This window comes from Elephantulus edwardii, unplaced genomic scaffold (assembly GCF_000299155.1).
Source record: "Elephantulus edwardii isolate Elephantulus edwardi_28Jun2011 unplaced genomic scaffold, EleEdw1.0 scaffold00160, whole genome shotgun sequence".
Taxonomy (NCBI): domain Eukaryota; kingdom Metazoa; phylum Chordata; class Mammalia; order Macroscelidea; family Macroscelididae; genus Elephantulus; species Elephantulus edwardii.
Genome location: NW_006399910.1, coordinates 4,149,897 through 4,164,478, shown reverse-complemented (window position 1 = coordinate 4,164,478; position 14,582 = coordinate 4,149,897). Strand labels below are relative to the sequence as shown.

At 37.0% G+C, this 14,582-nt stretch overlaps 1 pseudogene; it reads left to right on the top strand.

Annotated features, from left to right (window-relative positions):
* Positions 1–13,350: 13,350 nt before the first annotated feature.
* Positions 13,351–14,313, top strand: LOC102843723 (annotated as a pseudogene).
* Positions 14,314–14,582: the final 269 nt, after the last annotated feature.

The following is a 14,582-nucleotide window of genomic DNA, read 5'->3' as shown; positions in this document are numbered from 1 at the left end:
AACTTTTAATTTCCTGGCTGCTGGTGCCAAGACTGTTGACTGTGGAGCCAAGCAAACTAAAGCTGTGTACAATCTCAATCTCTTCACCATCCATCCTGATATTGCCAATTGGTCCAGTGGTGAGAATCTTTGTCTTCTTGACACTGAGCCTCAATCCATATTGTAGGCTGCAGTCCTTGAACCTCTGCAGCAGGTGCTTCAGGTCCTCTTCATTTTCAGGAAGCAGGGTTGTGTCACCTGCATAATGCAGACTGTTGGATCTTCTACCAATACTGACACCACGCTTCTCCTCATAGAGCCCAGACTCCTGGATAATTTGTTCTGCATAAAGGTTGAAAAGGTTTGGCGATAGGACACATCCCTGGTGTATACCTTTCCCAATTTTGAACCATGCAGTGTTTCCTTTTTTCTGTTCTGATGACTGCCTCTTGGTCCAAGTATAAGTTTCACATTAGCACAATCAAATGTTCTGGGAATCCCATTCTTCTCAGAGTCAGCCACAGTGTGTTATGATCCACACAGTCAAACGCCTTTGCATAATCAATGAAGCACAGATAGACATTCCTCTGGCAATCCCTGCTTTCAGCTAAGATCCATCTAACATCAGCTCCAATATTCCTCCTACCACGACCCCTTCTAAACCCAGCCTGGACTTCCGGTAGTACTCTACTGACGTGCTGTTCCAGTCATTTTTGGATAATCTTCAGTAAAATCTTGCTTGCATGTGAAATCACTGAGATTGTTCTGTAGTTTGCACACTTTGTTGGGTCACCTTTCTTTGGGATAGTATACCTAGTAAACTCTAAAGACTCAGCAAAAAAACTGCTGGACGTAGTTGACCAATTCAGCAAAGTGGCATGATACAAGATCAACATACAAAAATCAATTGTATTTCTCTACAGTGACAAAGAGAATACAGAACTCGAAAAACAATACCCTTCACAATATATAATCCCATGATTAAATACTTAGGAATAAGCCTAACGAGAAGCACAAATTTAAAGAAAATTACAAAACATTATTACAAGAAACAAGAAGAGACCTGGAGAAGTGGAAAAATATCCCTTGCTCAGGGACAGGGAGAGTCAATATTGTGAAAATGACAATACTACCAGCAGTCATTTACACGTTAAATGCAATCCCAATACAAATACCAATTCCATTCTTCCACAAGATGGAAAAGGCAATCTCTAATTTCATCTGGGATGGAGAAAGGCCCAGATTAAGCAACCACTCCTTAAAAAGAGAAACAAGATAGGAGGCATCTCACTCCCTGATTTCAAATCCTACTACACAGTCATGGTGGTCAAGACAGCATGGTACTTGTACAATTACAGACACAAATCAATGAAATAGAATTGAGAATCCAGAAATCAGCCCATCTACCTATAGTCAACTGATTTTTGACAAGGAGGTGAAATCACTGTAAATATCTTTTATAGTAAACATGAATGGTGAGTACATACAAGGACCACCTGATGGCATATACAGGAATTAGGTTGATTACATCTGTGGAAACAACTGTTGGAGAAGCTCAATATCAGCTATGAAAATGAGGCCAGATACAGATTGCGGAAGAGACCATCACCTATTCATATGCAAGTTTAAACTGAAGCTAAAGAAAATGAAATCAAGTCCACAAGAATAAAAATGTAAACTACCACGTCTAAATTTGGAAAACATCTTAGGAACAGTTTTGAAGTGTTGAACTGAGTGAAGGCCAAATGAACTGTGGTAGGATATCAAGAACATTATTCATAAAGAATGCAAAAGGTCATTACAAGGACAGAAGAAGAAAAAACAGAGATGGATGCCAGAAAAGACTGAATATTTCAATAGAGTGCTTACTGAGTAGTCAAAGCAAAGGGAAGGAATTAGGAAGTTAAACTGAACAGAGATTTTAAAGGACAAAGTAAAGTATTATAATGTAATGAGCAAAGAGGTGGAGTCAGAAAATCAAGAGAGCTGAACTTGTTTGACATTTCTGAAGCTGAAGGAACAGAAGAACAACTTCAAGCCTTGAGTTGCTTAAGAATGATATTGACAGAATACTGGATGATCTAGGAAGCACCAAAATAAGATGGAAGAAGTACACAGAGCCATTTTACCAAAAATAATTGGTTGATATAGAATACTTTCATGAAACCACATATGACCAAGAGGCAAAGTGATGGAGGAAGTTCAAGCTGATCTGAAGAGTTAGCAAAAACCAAGGCCTCATGAATGATGGACTACTAATTGACATATTTCAACAAGCAGATGCAGCTTTGGACATGCTCACCAAGTTGTGCCAAAAAATCTTGAGAACAACCAACCGGTCAACTGACAGGGATATAGATATAGATAGATAGAGATAGAGAGAGAGATAGAGAGAGAGATATAGAGATGATATAGATGATATAGATGACATAGATGATATAGATGATATAGATGATAGATGATATAGATATAGATATATAATTTCATAAAAGGTGATCCAAGAGAGTGTGAAGAGATTAAACAATATTATACATAAGCAAAATCATGCTGAAGGTTGTCCAAAAACAATTGAAACAATATATTGACAGAGAACTACCAGAAATAAACAAGGTGGATTTTGAAGATGTTGGCACTACAGAAATCATAGCCAATGCCAGATGGATCTTGGCCTAAAGCAGAAAGAGGATTTTTCTATTTGTGTTTAATTGACTAGTCAAAGGCATTTGACTGTGTGGATCACAACAAATTTTGGCGTAACTTGAGAAGAATGGAAATATAGAACATCTGATTGTGCTCATGTGAAACCTATATTTAGACCAAGAAGACTGGACTTAATGAGTAGGAATGTGGCATCACGATTGGAGGAACACCGCTCAACAACGTGTGTTATGTAGATGACACAACTGTGCTTACAAAAATGAGTAGAGTAGTGTTCAATATGGATTGAAGCTTAACATCAAGGGGCAGGGGCGGAAGGGAGGAAGAGTCTCACCATTGGGCCAAATGACAGCACCATGGTAGATAGAGAGGAGATTTAAATTATTAATAATTTATGTTTGCTTAGTTGTGTAATCAATGCTCTTGGTGCCAGCAATCAAGAAATTGGAAGACTAATTCATTAGGAAAATCTGCTTTCAAGGATCTCACCAGAGTGCTGAAGAGCAACTATGGCAGTCTAGAGACTAAGGTATGCCTACTGCAGGCCATGGTCTTAGCAATTACTTGCTATGCATCAGAGTAATGACCATGACCAAGGATGTCAGAAGAAGAATCAATACCTTTGAGCTGTAATGCTGAAGAAGAGTATTGAACATACCATGGCTTTTCAAAAGAACAAATTAGAGAGGGTGAAACCAAGTTGCTCCTTAGAGACAAGGATTTTGAGGTTCCATCCATGTACTTTGGGCATGTTGCCAGAATGGAGCAGTCCTTAGAGAAAGACATCATGCTTGGAAGTGCAGGGACAACACAGGAGAGGAAGACTCTGGTTGAGATAGATTGACCCAGTAACTGGTGTAAAGGGGGTAGGTGTATCAGAGACAGTGAGATTGGTTAAAAATAGAGTAGGGTTTAGAGCTCTTCTGCTTAGGGTCTCTAGGAATTTTAGTCAACTCGATGGCAAATAAACATTCAATTAATCAGTGTACGATATTAAATAATATTTACATTGTTGTTGTTGTTAAGTGCCGTCGAGTCGCAGGCGACTCAGTGACCCTATGAAGGAGAGTCCTCAATGCGTGGGTGTCTTTCATCCTCTCTCCAGGTTCATATGGTTTCTGGAGGCAAGCTACTACAGAAGTGGATGCCACTCCTCCTTTCAAGCTGGTTTTAATATTTACATGGTTACACTAAATGTTCCACCCACAGAAGAGTAGAAAATAACTATTCTAAAATTCCACTGGGTAGATATTTTGAATGTGGCAACCATGTGTAAAAAGAATGTAGACTAGGTTTGAAATTTTTATCCTGAATATTTTTCCACTGTTCAAAAATCTCCAAGGCTCTATTTTCTCTGATAGGTTTTAGAAGTTGATTACCTATATTTTTTTATTAATTACTTGACATTCACTTTCAGGAATCACTTATCTTTGGGTATGACTCTATAAATTTTTTCAAAATGGATGTGATCCTAAGGCTCATTATTTCACATTCTCTTTGCTGAGCATCATATGACACTATGCATGTTGCTCTTTTCTAAATGTATGTCTCAAGTATACTACTGTTTATTAACATCTCCAAAATTCATATATCTTTTTAACTAATTTAAAGGATTTTACAGATTATTTGAAAGACTGTATCATTATTGTGTCTTTCTCCTTGATCATTTCATAAATGAAATGATCATGAAATGATCATGTTAGGTCGCACATCTTAAGTGTGATCTTTACCTTGAAGCAATGTAATTATTTGAAATCTTTGGGTAGATATTTGTTCCTGGTAGATTTTCTCATTCTAATTGTGCAATTACTTACATTTGAAAAGTTGACTTTTCCAAGATTGTAGATTGGCAAGGTTTTGAGATTCCCTCCCCTGCCATCTTTTACTTTCTGCTCAAAACAATTTTTTTTTCTGAGCTAAATTACTTTCTTTTTAAAAATTTTAAATTTATTTTCATGAAAATTTACAGAGACTTTGGCTATCCACTCATTCACTGTTGCACTTTTCTCCCTGCCCTCCCCTCCACCCCAATTAGCTTTTCTTTTTGAAAAGTAAAAGAAAAAAATTCTTTCATTGCTATTCAATCCCTCCCCCCAAGTCCACTCCACTATGCTACCTTCATTCTGGAATCCTGTCATAGTAATAATATCTAGTTATGTCAGTCCTCTTTTAGAACACTAGCATTATGCCATATATGTCTTTTTGTGACTGAGATATTTCACTCAGGATAATATCCTCCAGGGTCACCAATTTTGTATAATATTTCATGAGTTCCTTGTTTTTCAGTGCTGCCTAGTATTCCATTGTGTGATTATACCAAAGTTCTCTATCCATTCATTTGTTGATGGTCACTCGGGTTGGAGCTCAATTATTTTCTATAAAACTTTTTTTTCAGGCAGCTACAGACAGCAGCACTCTCCACTAACATTCTAGTAGTCTCATTGCCCATAGATGAAAAGTCCATTAATTGATGATTTACCTCCCACATTTGCACAGGTGAAAGCACTACCTAATATTTAACATTTTATACCTGGAAAACTACCTTTATCAGTTTTTAATTTTCTCATCAATACTACTAAATGCTAATCTTACCTAATTAAAGTGTGTGTTTCACATGCATTAATGTTGTTGTTGTTGTTATGTGCCGTCGAGTCGCTTGCGACTCATAGCGACCCTATGTACAATAGCCCTAAACCCTGCTCTATCCTGTGCCAATTGCACTGCTTCTAACACACCCATCCCGATTACCCCAGTCACTGAATCAATCCACCTCATAGAGGGTCTTCCCCTCCTGTGCTGTCCCTCCACCCTCCCAAGCATGATGTCCCTCTCCAAGGACCTGTGCCTCCTTACAACATGTCCAAAATATGTCAGAATCCGAAGCCCCAGAATCCTTGCTTCCAAGGAGTAGCCTGGTTTAACCCTCTCGAGGACTAATCTGTTTGTTTTCTTGGCAGCCCATGGTACATTCAATACTCTTCTCCAGCACCACAGCTCAAAGCCATCAATATGTATGGCAAGTGGCACTATTTTTCCCTTGTTTTACTTATTCTTGGAGTCATTATCCTGTAGTTAAGAACACACACATACATGCTTACCTAAATACACATACAAACACGTTGCAAAAACATCATTTTCCTTGATTATAATATGTAATAAAGACAGACTGAAGAACCATGACTGCTTATTTGATTATGTTTATTGCCTCCATCTCACAGTTACATCATTCTAGAGCCCAATATCTAAATCTTGCTTTCTCAGGAGCTAAAAAGTTTAGAGTGCAATAGAGCATTTAGTAAGCAGTATGATCCTTCTTAGGATTTGAAAGGTGGAGAGACAGTGTAGGAGAAGATCCCGGAGGAGATGCAGTGCTATAGTAATTAGGGCAATGTAAGTAGGTGTGTCAGAGTCAGTGAGAGTGGCTCAGGACGGAGAAAGATTCAGAGTGTTGCTATGAGTCACAGGTGACTCAATGGCACACAACAACAACAAAAACATGATCCCTCTAAAATTGGACTCTATGATGTGTACTAAGTTATAGAAGGTACTTGATTATATTTCATATTCTTAGGAGCTCTGAATACCTCTTAATAACTAAACATGAGTTATTAGTTATAGTTCTGTTCATACATAGCTAAATTTGGAGGGAGAGTGTCAGATGGAATTATACCCATTACAGGGAAATATTTAAAGGTTAACAAAGCTCCCAAAGGGGAGGAAAGTACGGTGGACCAAGGTTGGAGAGAGGGAAATCACAGGGTCATGGAGATTGCTGGGCTGAGTGAGGGGGTGAAGGAATTAGGAAAAATCCACTAGGAACCTGAAAAGACTGGGTGATAGTGGGCATAGAACAACGGTGATTATTTTTTATAAAAGACAATATATCTGAATGATTGTATGAAACATAATATGAATGAAGAAATGTGTGAAAAAATGAATAAGAATTTTGTATCCAAACTAATGTAAATTTTTAAAAAATTAATCTCTTCCTGTTTGGTTTAATATTATAATAAATGAGCCCATAAAATTGCTGGAGTCAGAGAACAGTCAGAGACTGAAAGGAAACATTAAAGGTGGAGTATTCCTGAGAAGGAGGATCTTGTAAAACGAGACTCACTTTTTATTGTGCTTACTTAGACTAGTGATCTTCTCAGGATATTTGAATAGAAGACAAAAAGAATGGAAATCAGGAGAAAAACCAAGACATCTGGTACCAACTAGCACAACTGGTTTACTGACAAAATGTTAGAGGAAGTTATAAATATTTTCATGTTTGGTACTTTAATAATAGGAACAAGAACACAGTGGTGTTTTAGAGCTATATATTTTAAACAAATCTCCATTTACTAAGGTAGCCTAAGTGAGTCTGTACTGCTTATAATTCTAAAGTTCATATATAACATGTAAATTTGTGTATCTTTATATGATATTACATAGCTACCACTCATGTTCAGTTTACCATACTATCATAGCTTGGATGCTGCTGTGTTGCTGGAAGCTGTAACACTGACACATTGATGCAATAGTAGAGATATTTAAGCAGGCTTAGACAGCTTTTTGAGAATTCTTCTAATTAAATAAGAACATTCCTGAATATGCTAGATAATAAGCCCTTGAATTTAAAAGGCACTTCTATTGACTGGAATAAAGCTGTCTTTTCAAAGTAAAGTCTATATTAAATAATGAATGGAGTAAAGACTCAAAAGGAGGAGAAATAGCTGGAAACATCTATTAATAATTAGAATATACAATGGAAAGACAACACATCTAGGCAAATCAGAAATTGTAAAACATAAATTAAATGGAAAACATCAAAATCTACCACATAGACATTAATGAGCTGATACACAAATATTGGTAATATTGGAACACACAATCTTTATGATTTAATATGCTGTAAATAACAAATTTAAAGGCAATGGTGTCATATTAATCTTCAAAAAGAACATTTTGCTATGTAAGTATCATTCTGCCAGTGATAGAACAGTATCAATATGCACACAAGGAAGGTCTGTTAATACAATTAATTTTTAAACCACACACTGATCATTAAAGTAAAAAATGAAGACATTAAGTAAGTATATCACATTGTGAAGGTTTAATTTGATTAAACACATAATGAAGAGTCATTAAAAAGAATTAATGACTAGAATGCAACAGTTGGAAACAAAGATGAAGGAACTGTAGTAATAAGACAGAAATGAGGCTGGTTATCACATGGAAGAATTTTGTACAGTAAGTTATTTATTCATTGACAATAGCTTTTAAAAGACAGAGGGATGCACGTGGAATAAGCAGGACAGTTCGAATTTGAATGAAAACTATTATTAAAACAATTAGTTTGGGAGTTACAGTAGCAGGGAGCCTCACCAGGGATCAAGAAGCCTAGGTGGGAAAGAATAATCAGTGGCAGGACCCACCTGTCAGGAGGAAGCAGGACAGTGGGAATTTGAGTGAGGTACTAAGGGGAGGGGGTGTCACTGCTTATTGCTGGACCACATGGGACCCATTCACCTTAAGCAGGAGGTAGTGAGACAGCTGGAGCTCACTGGGGTGGCAGACCTAGTTCTCAACGGGAAAACCAAGGCTTCTTGGTTTTTCATTCAGGTCCCCATGCATGCTCCCATTCTCCACGTGTGTCTGTTTGTGTCCTCCCCCATGCCAATGTGTGTGTCTGCACAAGCACCCACCCTATCTGCATATGTGCATGAGTGCCTGCCCAACCCTATTCTGGAGCAGTGAATTCAGATAAAAAAACTGAGTATCATCTCAGGCAAGAAACTCTACCACAGCAATGTCATGAAAGATGCAGGCTACTACACAACCTGCACAAGCACAAGCAAGATCTCTCTCCCAAAAGAGTAACACCGTGTCAATGGATTTAATGAAGCCAAAAGTCTGATGGAACTTTCTGACAGAATTTAAAAGAACAATGATTGAATATTTTCAGTAGGTAAAAGAGAAACACAAAGAATTAAAGGACACTGTAAGCAAAAACCAGGAGGAGCTAAAAGCAAACAAACAGACAAACAAACAGACAAACAAACAAACAAACAAACAATCCAAAACACTGCAGATAAAACAAATGAGGCAGTAGAGGCTCTGGTAAAACAAGAAACTACAATCCAAAGTATTAGGTCTAATGTTTCAGATTCTATTAACATGATAGAGGGGCACATGAACAGAGTTGAAGAGATGGAACACAGAACCAGTGAAATAGAAGATGGAATTGTCACTACTGATCTGCTAGAACAAAAAGCAGAATCAAACAAGGAAGGAAAAAAAGAGAACCTAAGAGTAACATGGGACACCATCAAGAGAAATAATATGCGCAAAATTAGAATCCCAGAACAGGAAGAAACAAGTAAAGGCACTGAAAAAGTAGTGGAAAAATTACTAGAAGAAAACTTTCCAGGCAAAATGAAGAATGAGAGAATATATATTCAAGAAGCTGAAAGAACACCATATAGAAATGACCCCAAAAGAAAAACACCAAGGCATATCATAGTCAAATTTGCCAGAATAAAAAATAAGAAGAGAATTCTGAAAGCAGTGAGGGAGAAACAAAGAGAAACCTATAAAGAAGAGCAAATAAGATTAAGTGCTGATTTCTCAGCAGAAATCATGAGAGCAAGAAGCCGGTGAAATGACATATATTGCACATTCAAAGAACACAACTGTCAACCAAGAATATTATACTCAGCAATTGGCCATTAAATATTAAGGAGAGATCAAGATATTCCCAGAAAAACAGAACTTAAGGGAGTTTGTAAAAACAAGACCGGCGTTGCAAGAAACTCAGAGAGACAGCCTTCTTTCTTTTCTTTACTTTAAAAAAAATTCCATTCATTTATTGTTGCACACTTTCCTCCATGCCCACACCTCCTTTTTAGTTGGCTTTTCTCATTGACAAGTTAAAAAAAATTCTTTCATTGTTATACAATCTCCTCCTTCCCAATCCACACTCCACTATGCAGGTTTCATTCTGGACACTAGTTATGACAATAATACCTAATCATATATTCCTCCTAAACAGTACTCTCCTTCATCTATTTCAATGAAGGATATATTATTTATCCCCTCTTAGTTTGCCAAAACTCCAATAATATTCCCACTTTAGAGGAGTGGAACTATGCAGTATTTACCACTTTGTGACTGAAGTATTTCACTTAGTATAATGTCCTCCAGGGTCACAAATTTTGTATAATATTTCATGAGTTCCCTGTGTTTTAATGCAGCATAGTATTCCATTGTGTGAATATACCACAGCTTCTCTATCCATTAATTTGTTAATGAATACTTTGCCATCGTAAACAAAGCCACACTAAACATGAGTGAGCATGTATCTGCTTTGGTGGCAGTTATGGTTTCTTTAGGGTATATTCCCAGTAGAGACATCCTTTTACAGAGGTGACACCAAAGCAGGATGTACCAAAGTAACAAGCAATAACTCCAAAAAGAACTCAACAAAATAATAGCAATAAAACCTTGCCTCTCATTAATCATAACGAATGTGAATGGTTTAAGTGCAGCACTGAAGAGAAATAGAGTAGCAGATTATATTTAAAAAAAAAAACCAAACAACAAAATCCATCAATATGCTGTTTAAAGAGACACAACTGGAAAGTGAAGGAAAAGAAAGACTAAATATAAAAGGGTGGGGGAAAAATAAACCAAGCAAATGGCAATCCCCCCAAAAAAGAATGAGTATTGATTATTAATCTCTGATAAAATAAATTAAATCATCACAAAGGACAAGGAAGTTCACTAAATAATGCTTAAAAAGTCAATAGAACAAGGGTACATCAGAAAAATAATTCATCATGACCAAGTGAGATTCATAACATTTATGTAAGAATGGTTCAATATAACAAAAACAATCAATGTAATTCATCACATTAACAAAGTAAAGAACAAGAATTATATAATCCTATCAATTGATGCAAAAAAAAAAAAGCCTTTAACAAAGTCCAATACCCTTTCTTGATTAAAACACTAAACAAAATAGGAATAGAGGGGATTTCCTCAAAATAGTAAAATGTATATATGTAAACCCGAGAGCCAACATTGTCCTCAGTGGAGAGAGATTAAATGCATTCCCTTTAAGAACAGGAACTAGGGAAGGATGCCCACTGTGATCTCTTCTATTCAATATTGTATTTGAAATCTTAGTGATAGCAATAAGACAAAAGGAGGAAATAAGTGTTATCCAAATTGGCAAAGAGAAGCTAAATTTATCTCTCTGTACTGATGATATGATAGTATACTTAGAACACCCTTAAGATTCAGCAAGAAAACTACTGGACCTAGTTGACCAATTCAGCAAAGTGACAGGATACAAGATCAACATACAAAATCAATTGGATTTCTCTACAGTGACAAAGAGAATACAGAACTGGAGCTGAGAAAAATAATACCCATCACAATAGCGAATCACAAGATAAAATACTGCGGAGTAAATCTTAGAAACACAAAGTATATATTCAAAGAAAATTACAAAACATTACTAGAAGAACCAAAAAGAGACCTGGAGAAATGAAAGAATGTACTTTGCTCTTGGATATGAAGATTCTGTATTATAAAATTGACAGTCCTACCAATTGCAATTTACACATCTGATGCAATCCCAATACAAATCCCAATTCCATCATTCTTCAATGAAATGGAAAAAGCAATCTCCAACTTCATTTAAAATGTAAAGAGACTGAAAAAGCAAAGCATTCCTTAAAAACAAGGGAAAAAGTAGGAGGCATCTCATGCTCTGATTTCAAATACTACTACACTGTTGTGGCTGTCAAGACAGCGTGGTACTGGTACAATGACATACACATACATCAATGGAATATAATTGAGAACCTGGATATCAACCCATCTACCTATGGTCAACTGATTTTTTACAAGGAGATGAAATCAGTCAAGTGGGGAAATGATACACTTTTTAACAAATGGTGTTGGCAAAATTGGAAAATTATCTGCAGAAAACTGAAGCAAGACCCACACCTCACACCATGCACAAAAGCCAACTCAAAGTCATGGACCTCAGACTAAAACCAAGGACTGTAAACTTCATTAGAGAAAAGTTTGGAAGGACTCTAGAAGCCCTAATTCACAACATGAACTGTCTTCCAAGCATCTTCAAAAACCTACAACAAGGAAATGATAAAATAGATGAATGAAACCTTATAAGAATAAAATGTCTATGCACATCCAAAAACTTCTCCAGCAGGGTAAAAAAGGAAAATCACCGATTGGCAATAAATATTTGGTAATAACATGTGTGATAAGGGACTTATATCTAGAATTTATAAAATACACAAGCACAAGATTAAGATAAAAAACACAATGGCCAAATGAGCAGAGGATACGAACAGACACTTTACTAAAGAAGACATTCAGATGGCCAACAAATAAATGAAGAAATGTTCAAAATAGCTAGCTCAAAGAGAGATGCAAATCAAAATAGCTATGAAATATCATCTCACCCCAATAACAATAGCAGAATCCCAGAACTTTTGATTATGCTTATGTGAAACCTATACTTGGACCAGAGGGCAGTCATCAGAACACAGAGAGAAAACACGGTATGGTTCAAAATCAGGAAAAGTGTACATCAAGGATGCATCCTAATTCCATACCTTTTAGATCTATACATGGAACAAATCATCTGGAGGCTAGAATCTATGATGAGGAATGTGGCATCTGGATTGGAGGGAGAATCAAGAGCCTTCATTATGCAGATGACACAACCTTGCCTGCTGAAATTGAGGAGTGCGGGAGACATTTGCTGCAGAAGGTCAAGGACTGCAGCCTTCAATATGGATTGAAGTTCAACATCAAGAAAACAAAGATTCTCACCACTGTGCAGATTAGCAGCACCATGAGAGATGGTGAAGAGATTGAGATGGCTAACAACTTGTTTAGCTGGCTCCACAGTCAACACTCTTGGTATAAACAGTCAGGAAATCAAAAGACTAATTACACTGGGGAAATTGGCTGTCAGGGTCAGCTCCAGAATACTGAAGGAAAATTATATCAGTCTGGAAACTAAGGTGTGACTCATCCAGGCCTTGGTCTTCAAAATTAATTTCTATGCATCAGAAAGCTGGGCAGTAACTAGGGATGATAGAAGGTCAATTGATACCTTTGAGCTGTGGCACTGGAAAAGAGTATTGAATATACCATGGACTGCTAGGAGAACAAGTAGATTTGTCCTAGAGAGGGTGAAATCAGGGTGCTCCTTGAAGGCAAGTATTCTGAATCTCAATACTTTGGGCATGTTCCAAGGAGGTACAAGTCCTTGCAGAGGGCCATCATGCTTGGGACGGTGAAGGGACAGTGCAAGAGAGGAGGACCTTGGATGCAATGGTTTGACTTAGTGACTGGGCTAGTGGGGGTAGGTGTATCAATAAAGACAATAGGGTTGGGTGAGAATAGAGCAGGTTTTAGGACATTTGAGCATTTCCTGGCAGTGTAGTCTAAGTTCTGAAGTATATGATGAACAAGTCAGAAGAGGCATCTCTCAATGAACTTTAAACAACAGGTATTGCTGAAGACCACTTACCCAGCTTACGACTTCCTAGAAATGACTGATAGTTCACAGTACAAATCTTCAAGGAGGAAGGAAGTAGGCAAGATGCTATCGACCAGCAACTGAAGAAAAGACTATGGGGTAGTTTCCATAATGAAGAAGATGGAAAGGACCTCTGTGAGACTATGCCAACCCAGGTCAAGCTGAGCCAGACACAACCAACCAAAAAGCAACCTGGTAAATTGCTATGGACAATATCTGATGAAGGTGTACTCTGTGAGACCAGCCTTCAGGTTGTTGAAGATGACCCTTTTCCAGACTGTTACATAAAATGCATAATGAGAGGTAAATATTCTGTGTTCATCTTGGAAAATGACTTAATTAAGTCCCTATGATGTCTGAGTGATGAGTCAGAATAAGACTTGGCTCAAAAGGGTGCTGGAGATAACACCTCTCAAGTGTCCTTTGGAATCCATAGAGGAGAAAAAAAGAAGGTCCTCAGAACAGTGTCAGGGAATATTCTGAGTACGTGACTGGTAAGAAATTTCCTGGTGGGATACCTGACATTGACTAAACTGATTCTAAATAGCTGGCAGAATTTGCTAAAATAAAGCCAAGAATAAATCCAGAATGTGATAATCTGGAAATTATCATGTGTCCTCAGATAAGATTTTCTTTAAAAAGTTTAGAGATAAAGCCACTCTAATAGCTGGCAGAATTTGCTAAAATAAAGCCAAGAATAAATCCAGAATGTGATGATCTGGAAATTATCATGTGTCCTCAGATAAGATTTTAAAAAAAAGTTTAGAGATAAAGCCACCCTGAAAAAGCATAGGCTGGTGCTTGGTCCCCGAGAACACATGTGTGCAGAACGTGGGAGAACTTTCACGTAGAGCTCCAAACTAAAACAACATTTTCTTCTTCACACTGGAGAAAAGCCCTTCCAGTGCACATATGAATGATGTGAAAAGTGCTTTTCTCTGGATTTCAATTTGCGTACCCATATGTTCATCCACACTGGGAAGAAGTGTTTCTCTTGCCCTTTTTGTGGCTGCAACAGGAAGTTTATTCAGTCAAACCTGAAAATTCACCAAGACCCAAATGGACCATTGAAAAAGTTAATGGAAGACAATCCTCAAGCAAAATAACTATTTTAAGTGTTATTAAAGAAAAAAAAAATGTCTGATTACTGTGTATTGAAAGTAATTTTAAATCAAATGTCTAAAGAGCACAGTTTTAAATTTGCTAAGATACCCTTTTAGTTTCTTTTTTTTTTCCTTTCTTTTTTTTGGATCAAGTTTTTTTTTAATATTAAATTTTATTAATTTTAATGAACATTTACAGGGATTTTGGGTTTTCATTCCTTCATTGCTGCACCATTCTCTCTACCCTCCTCCCCAGTTTGTTCTTCTTCCCC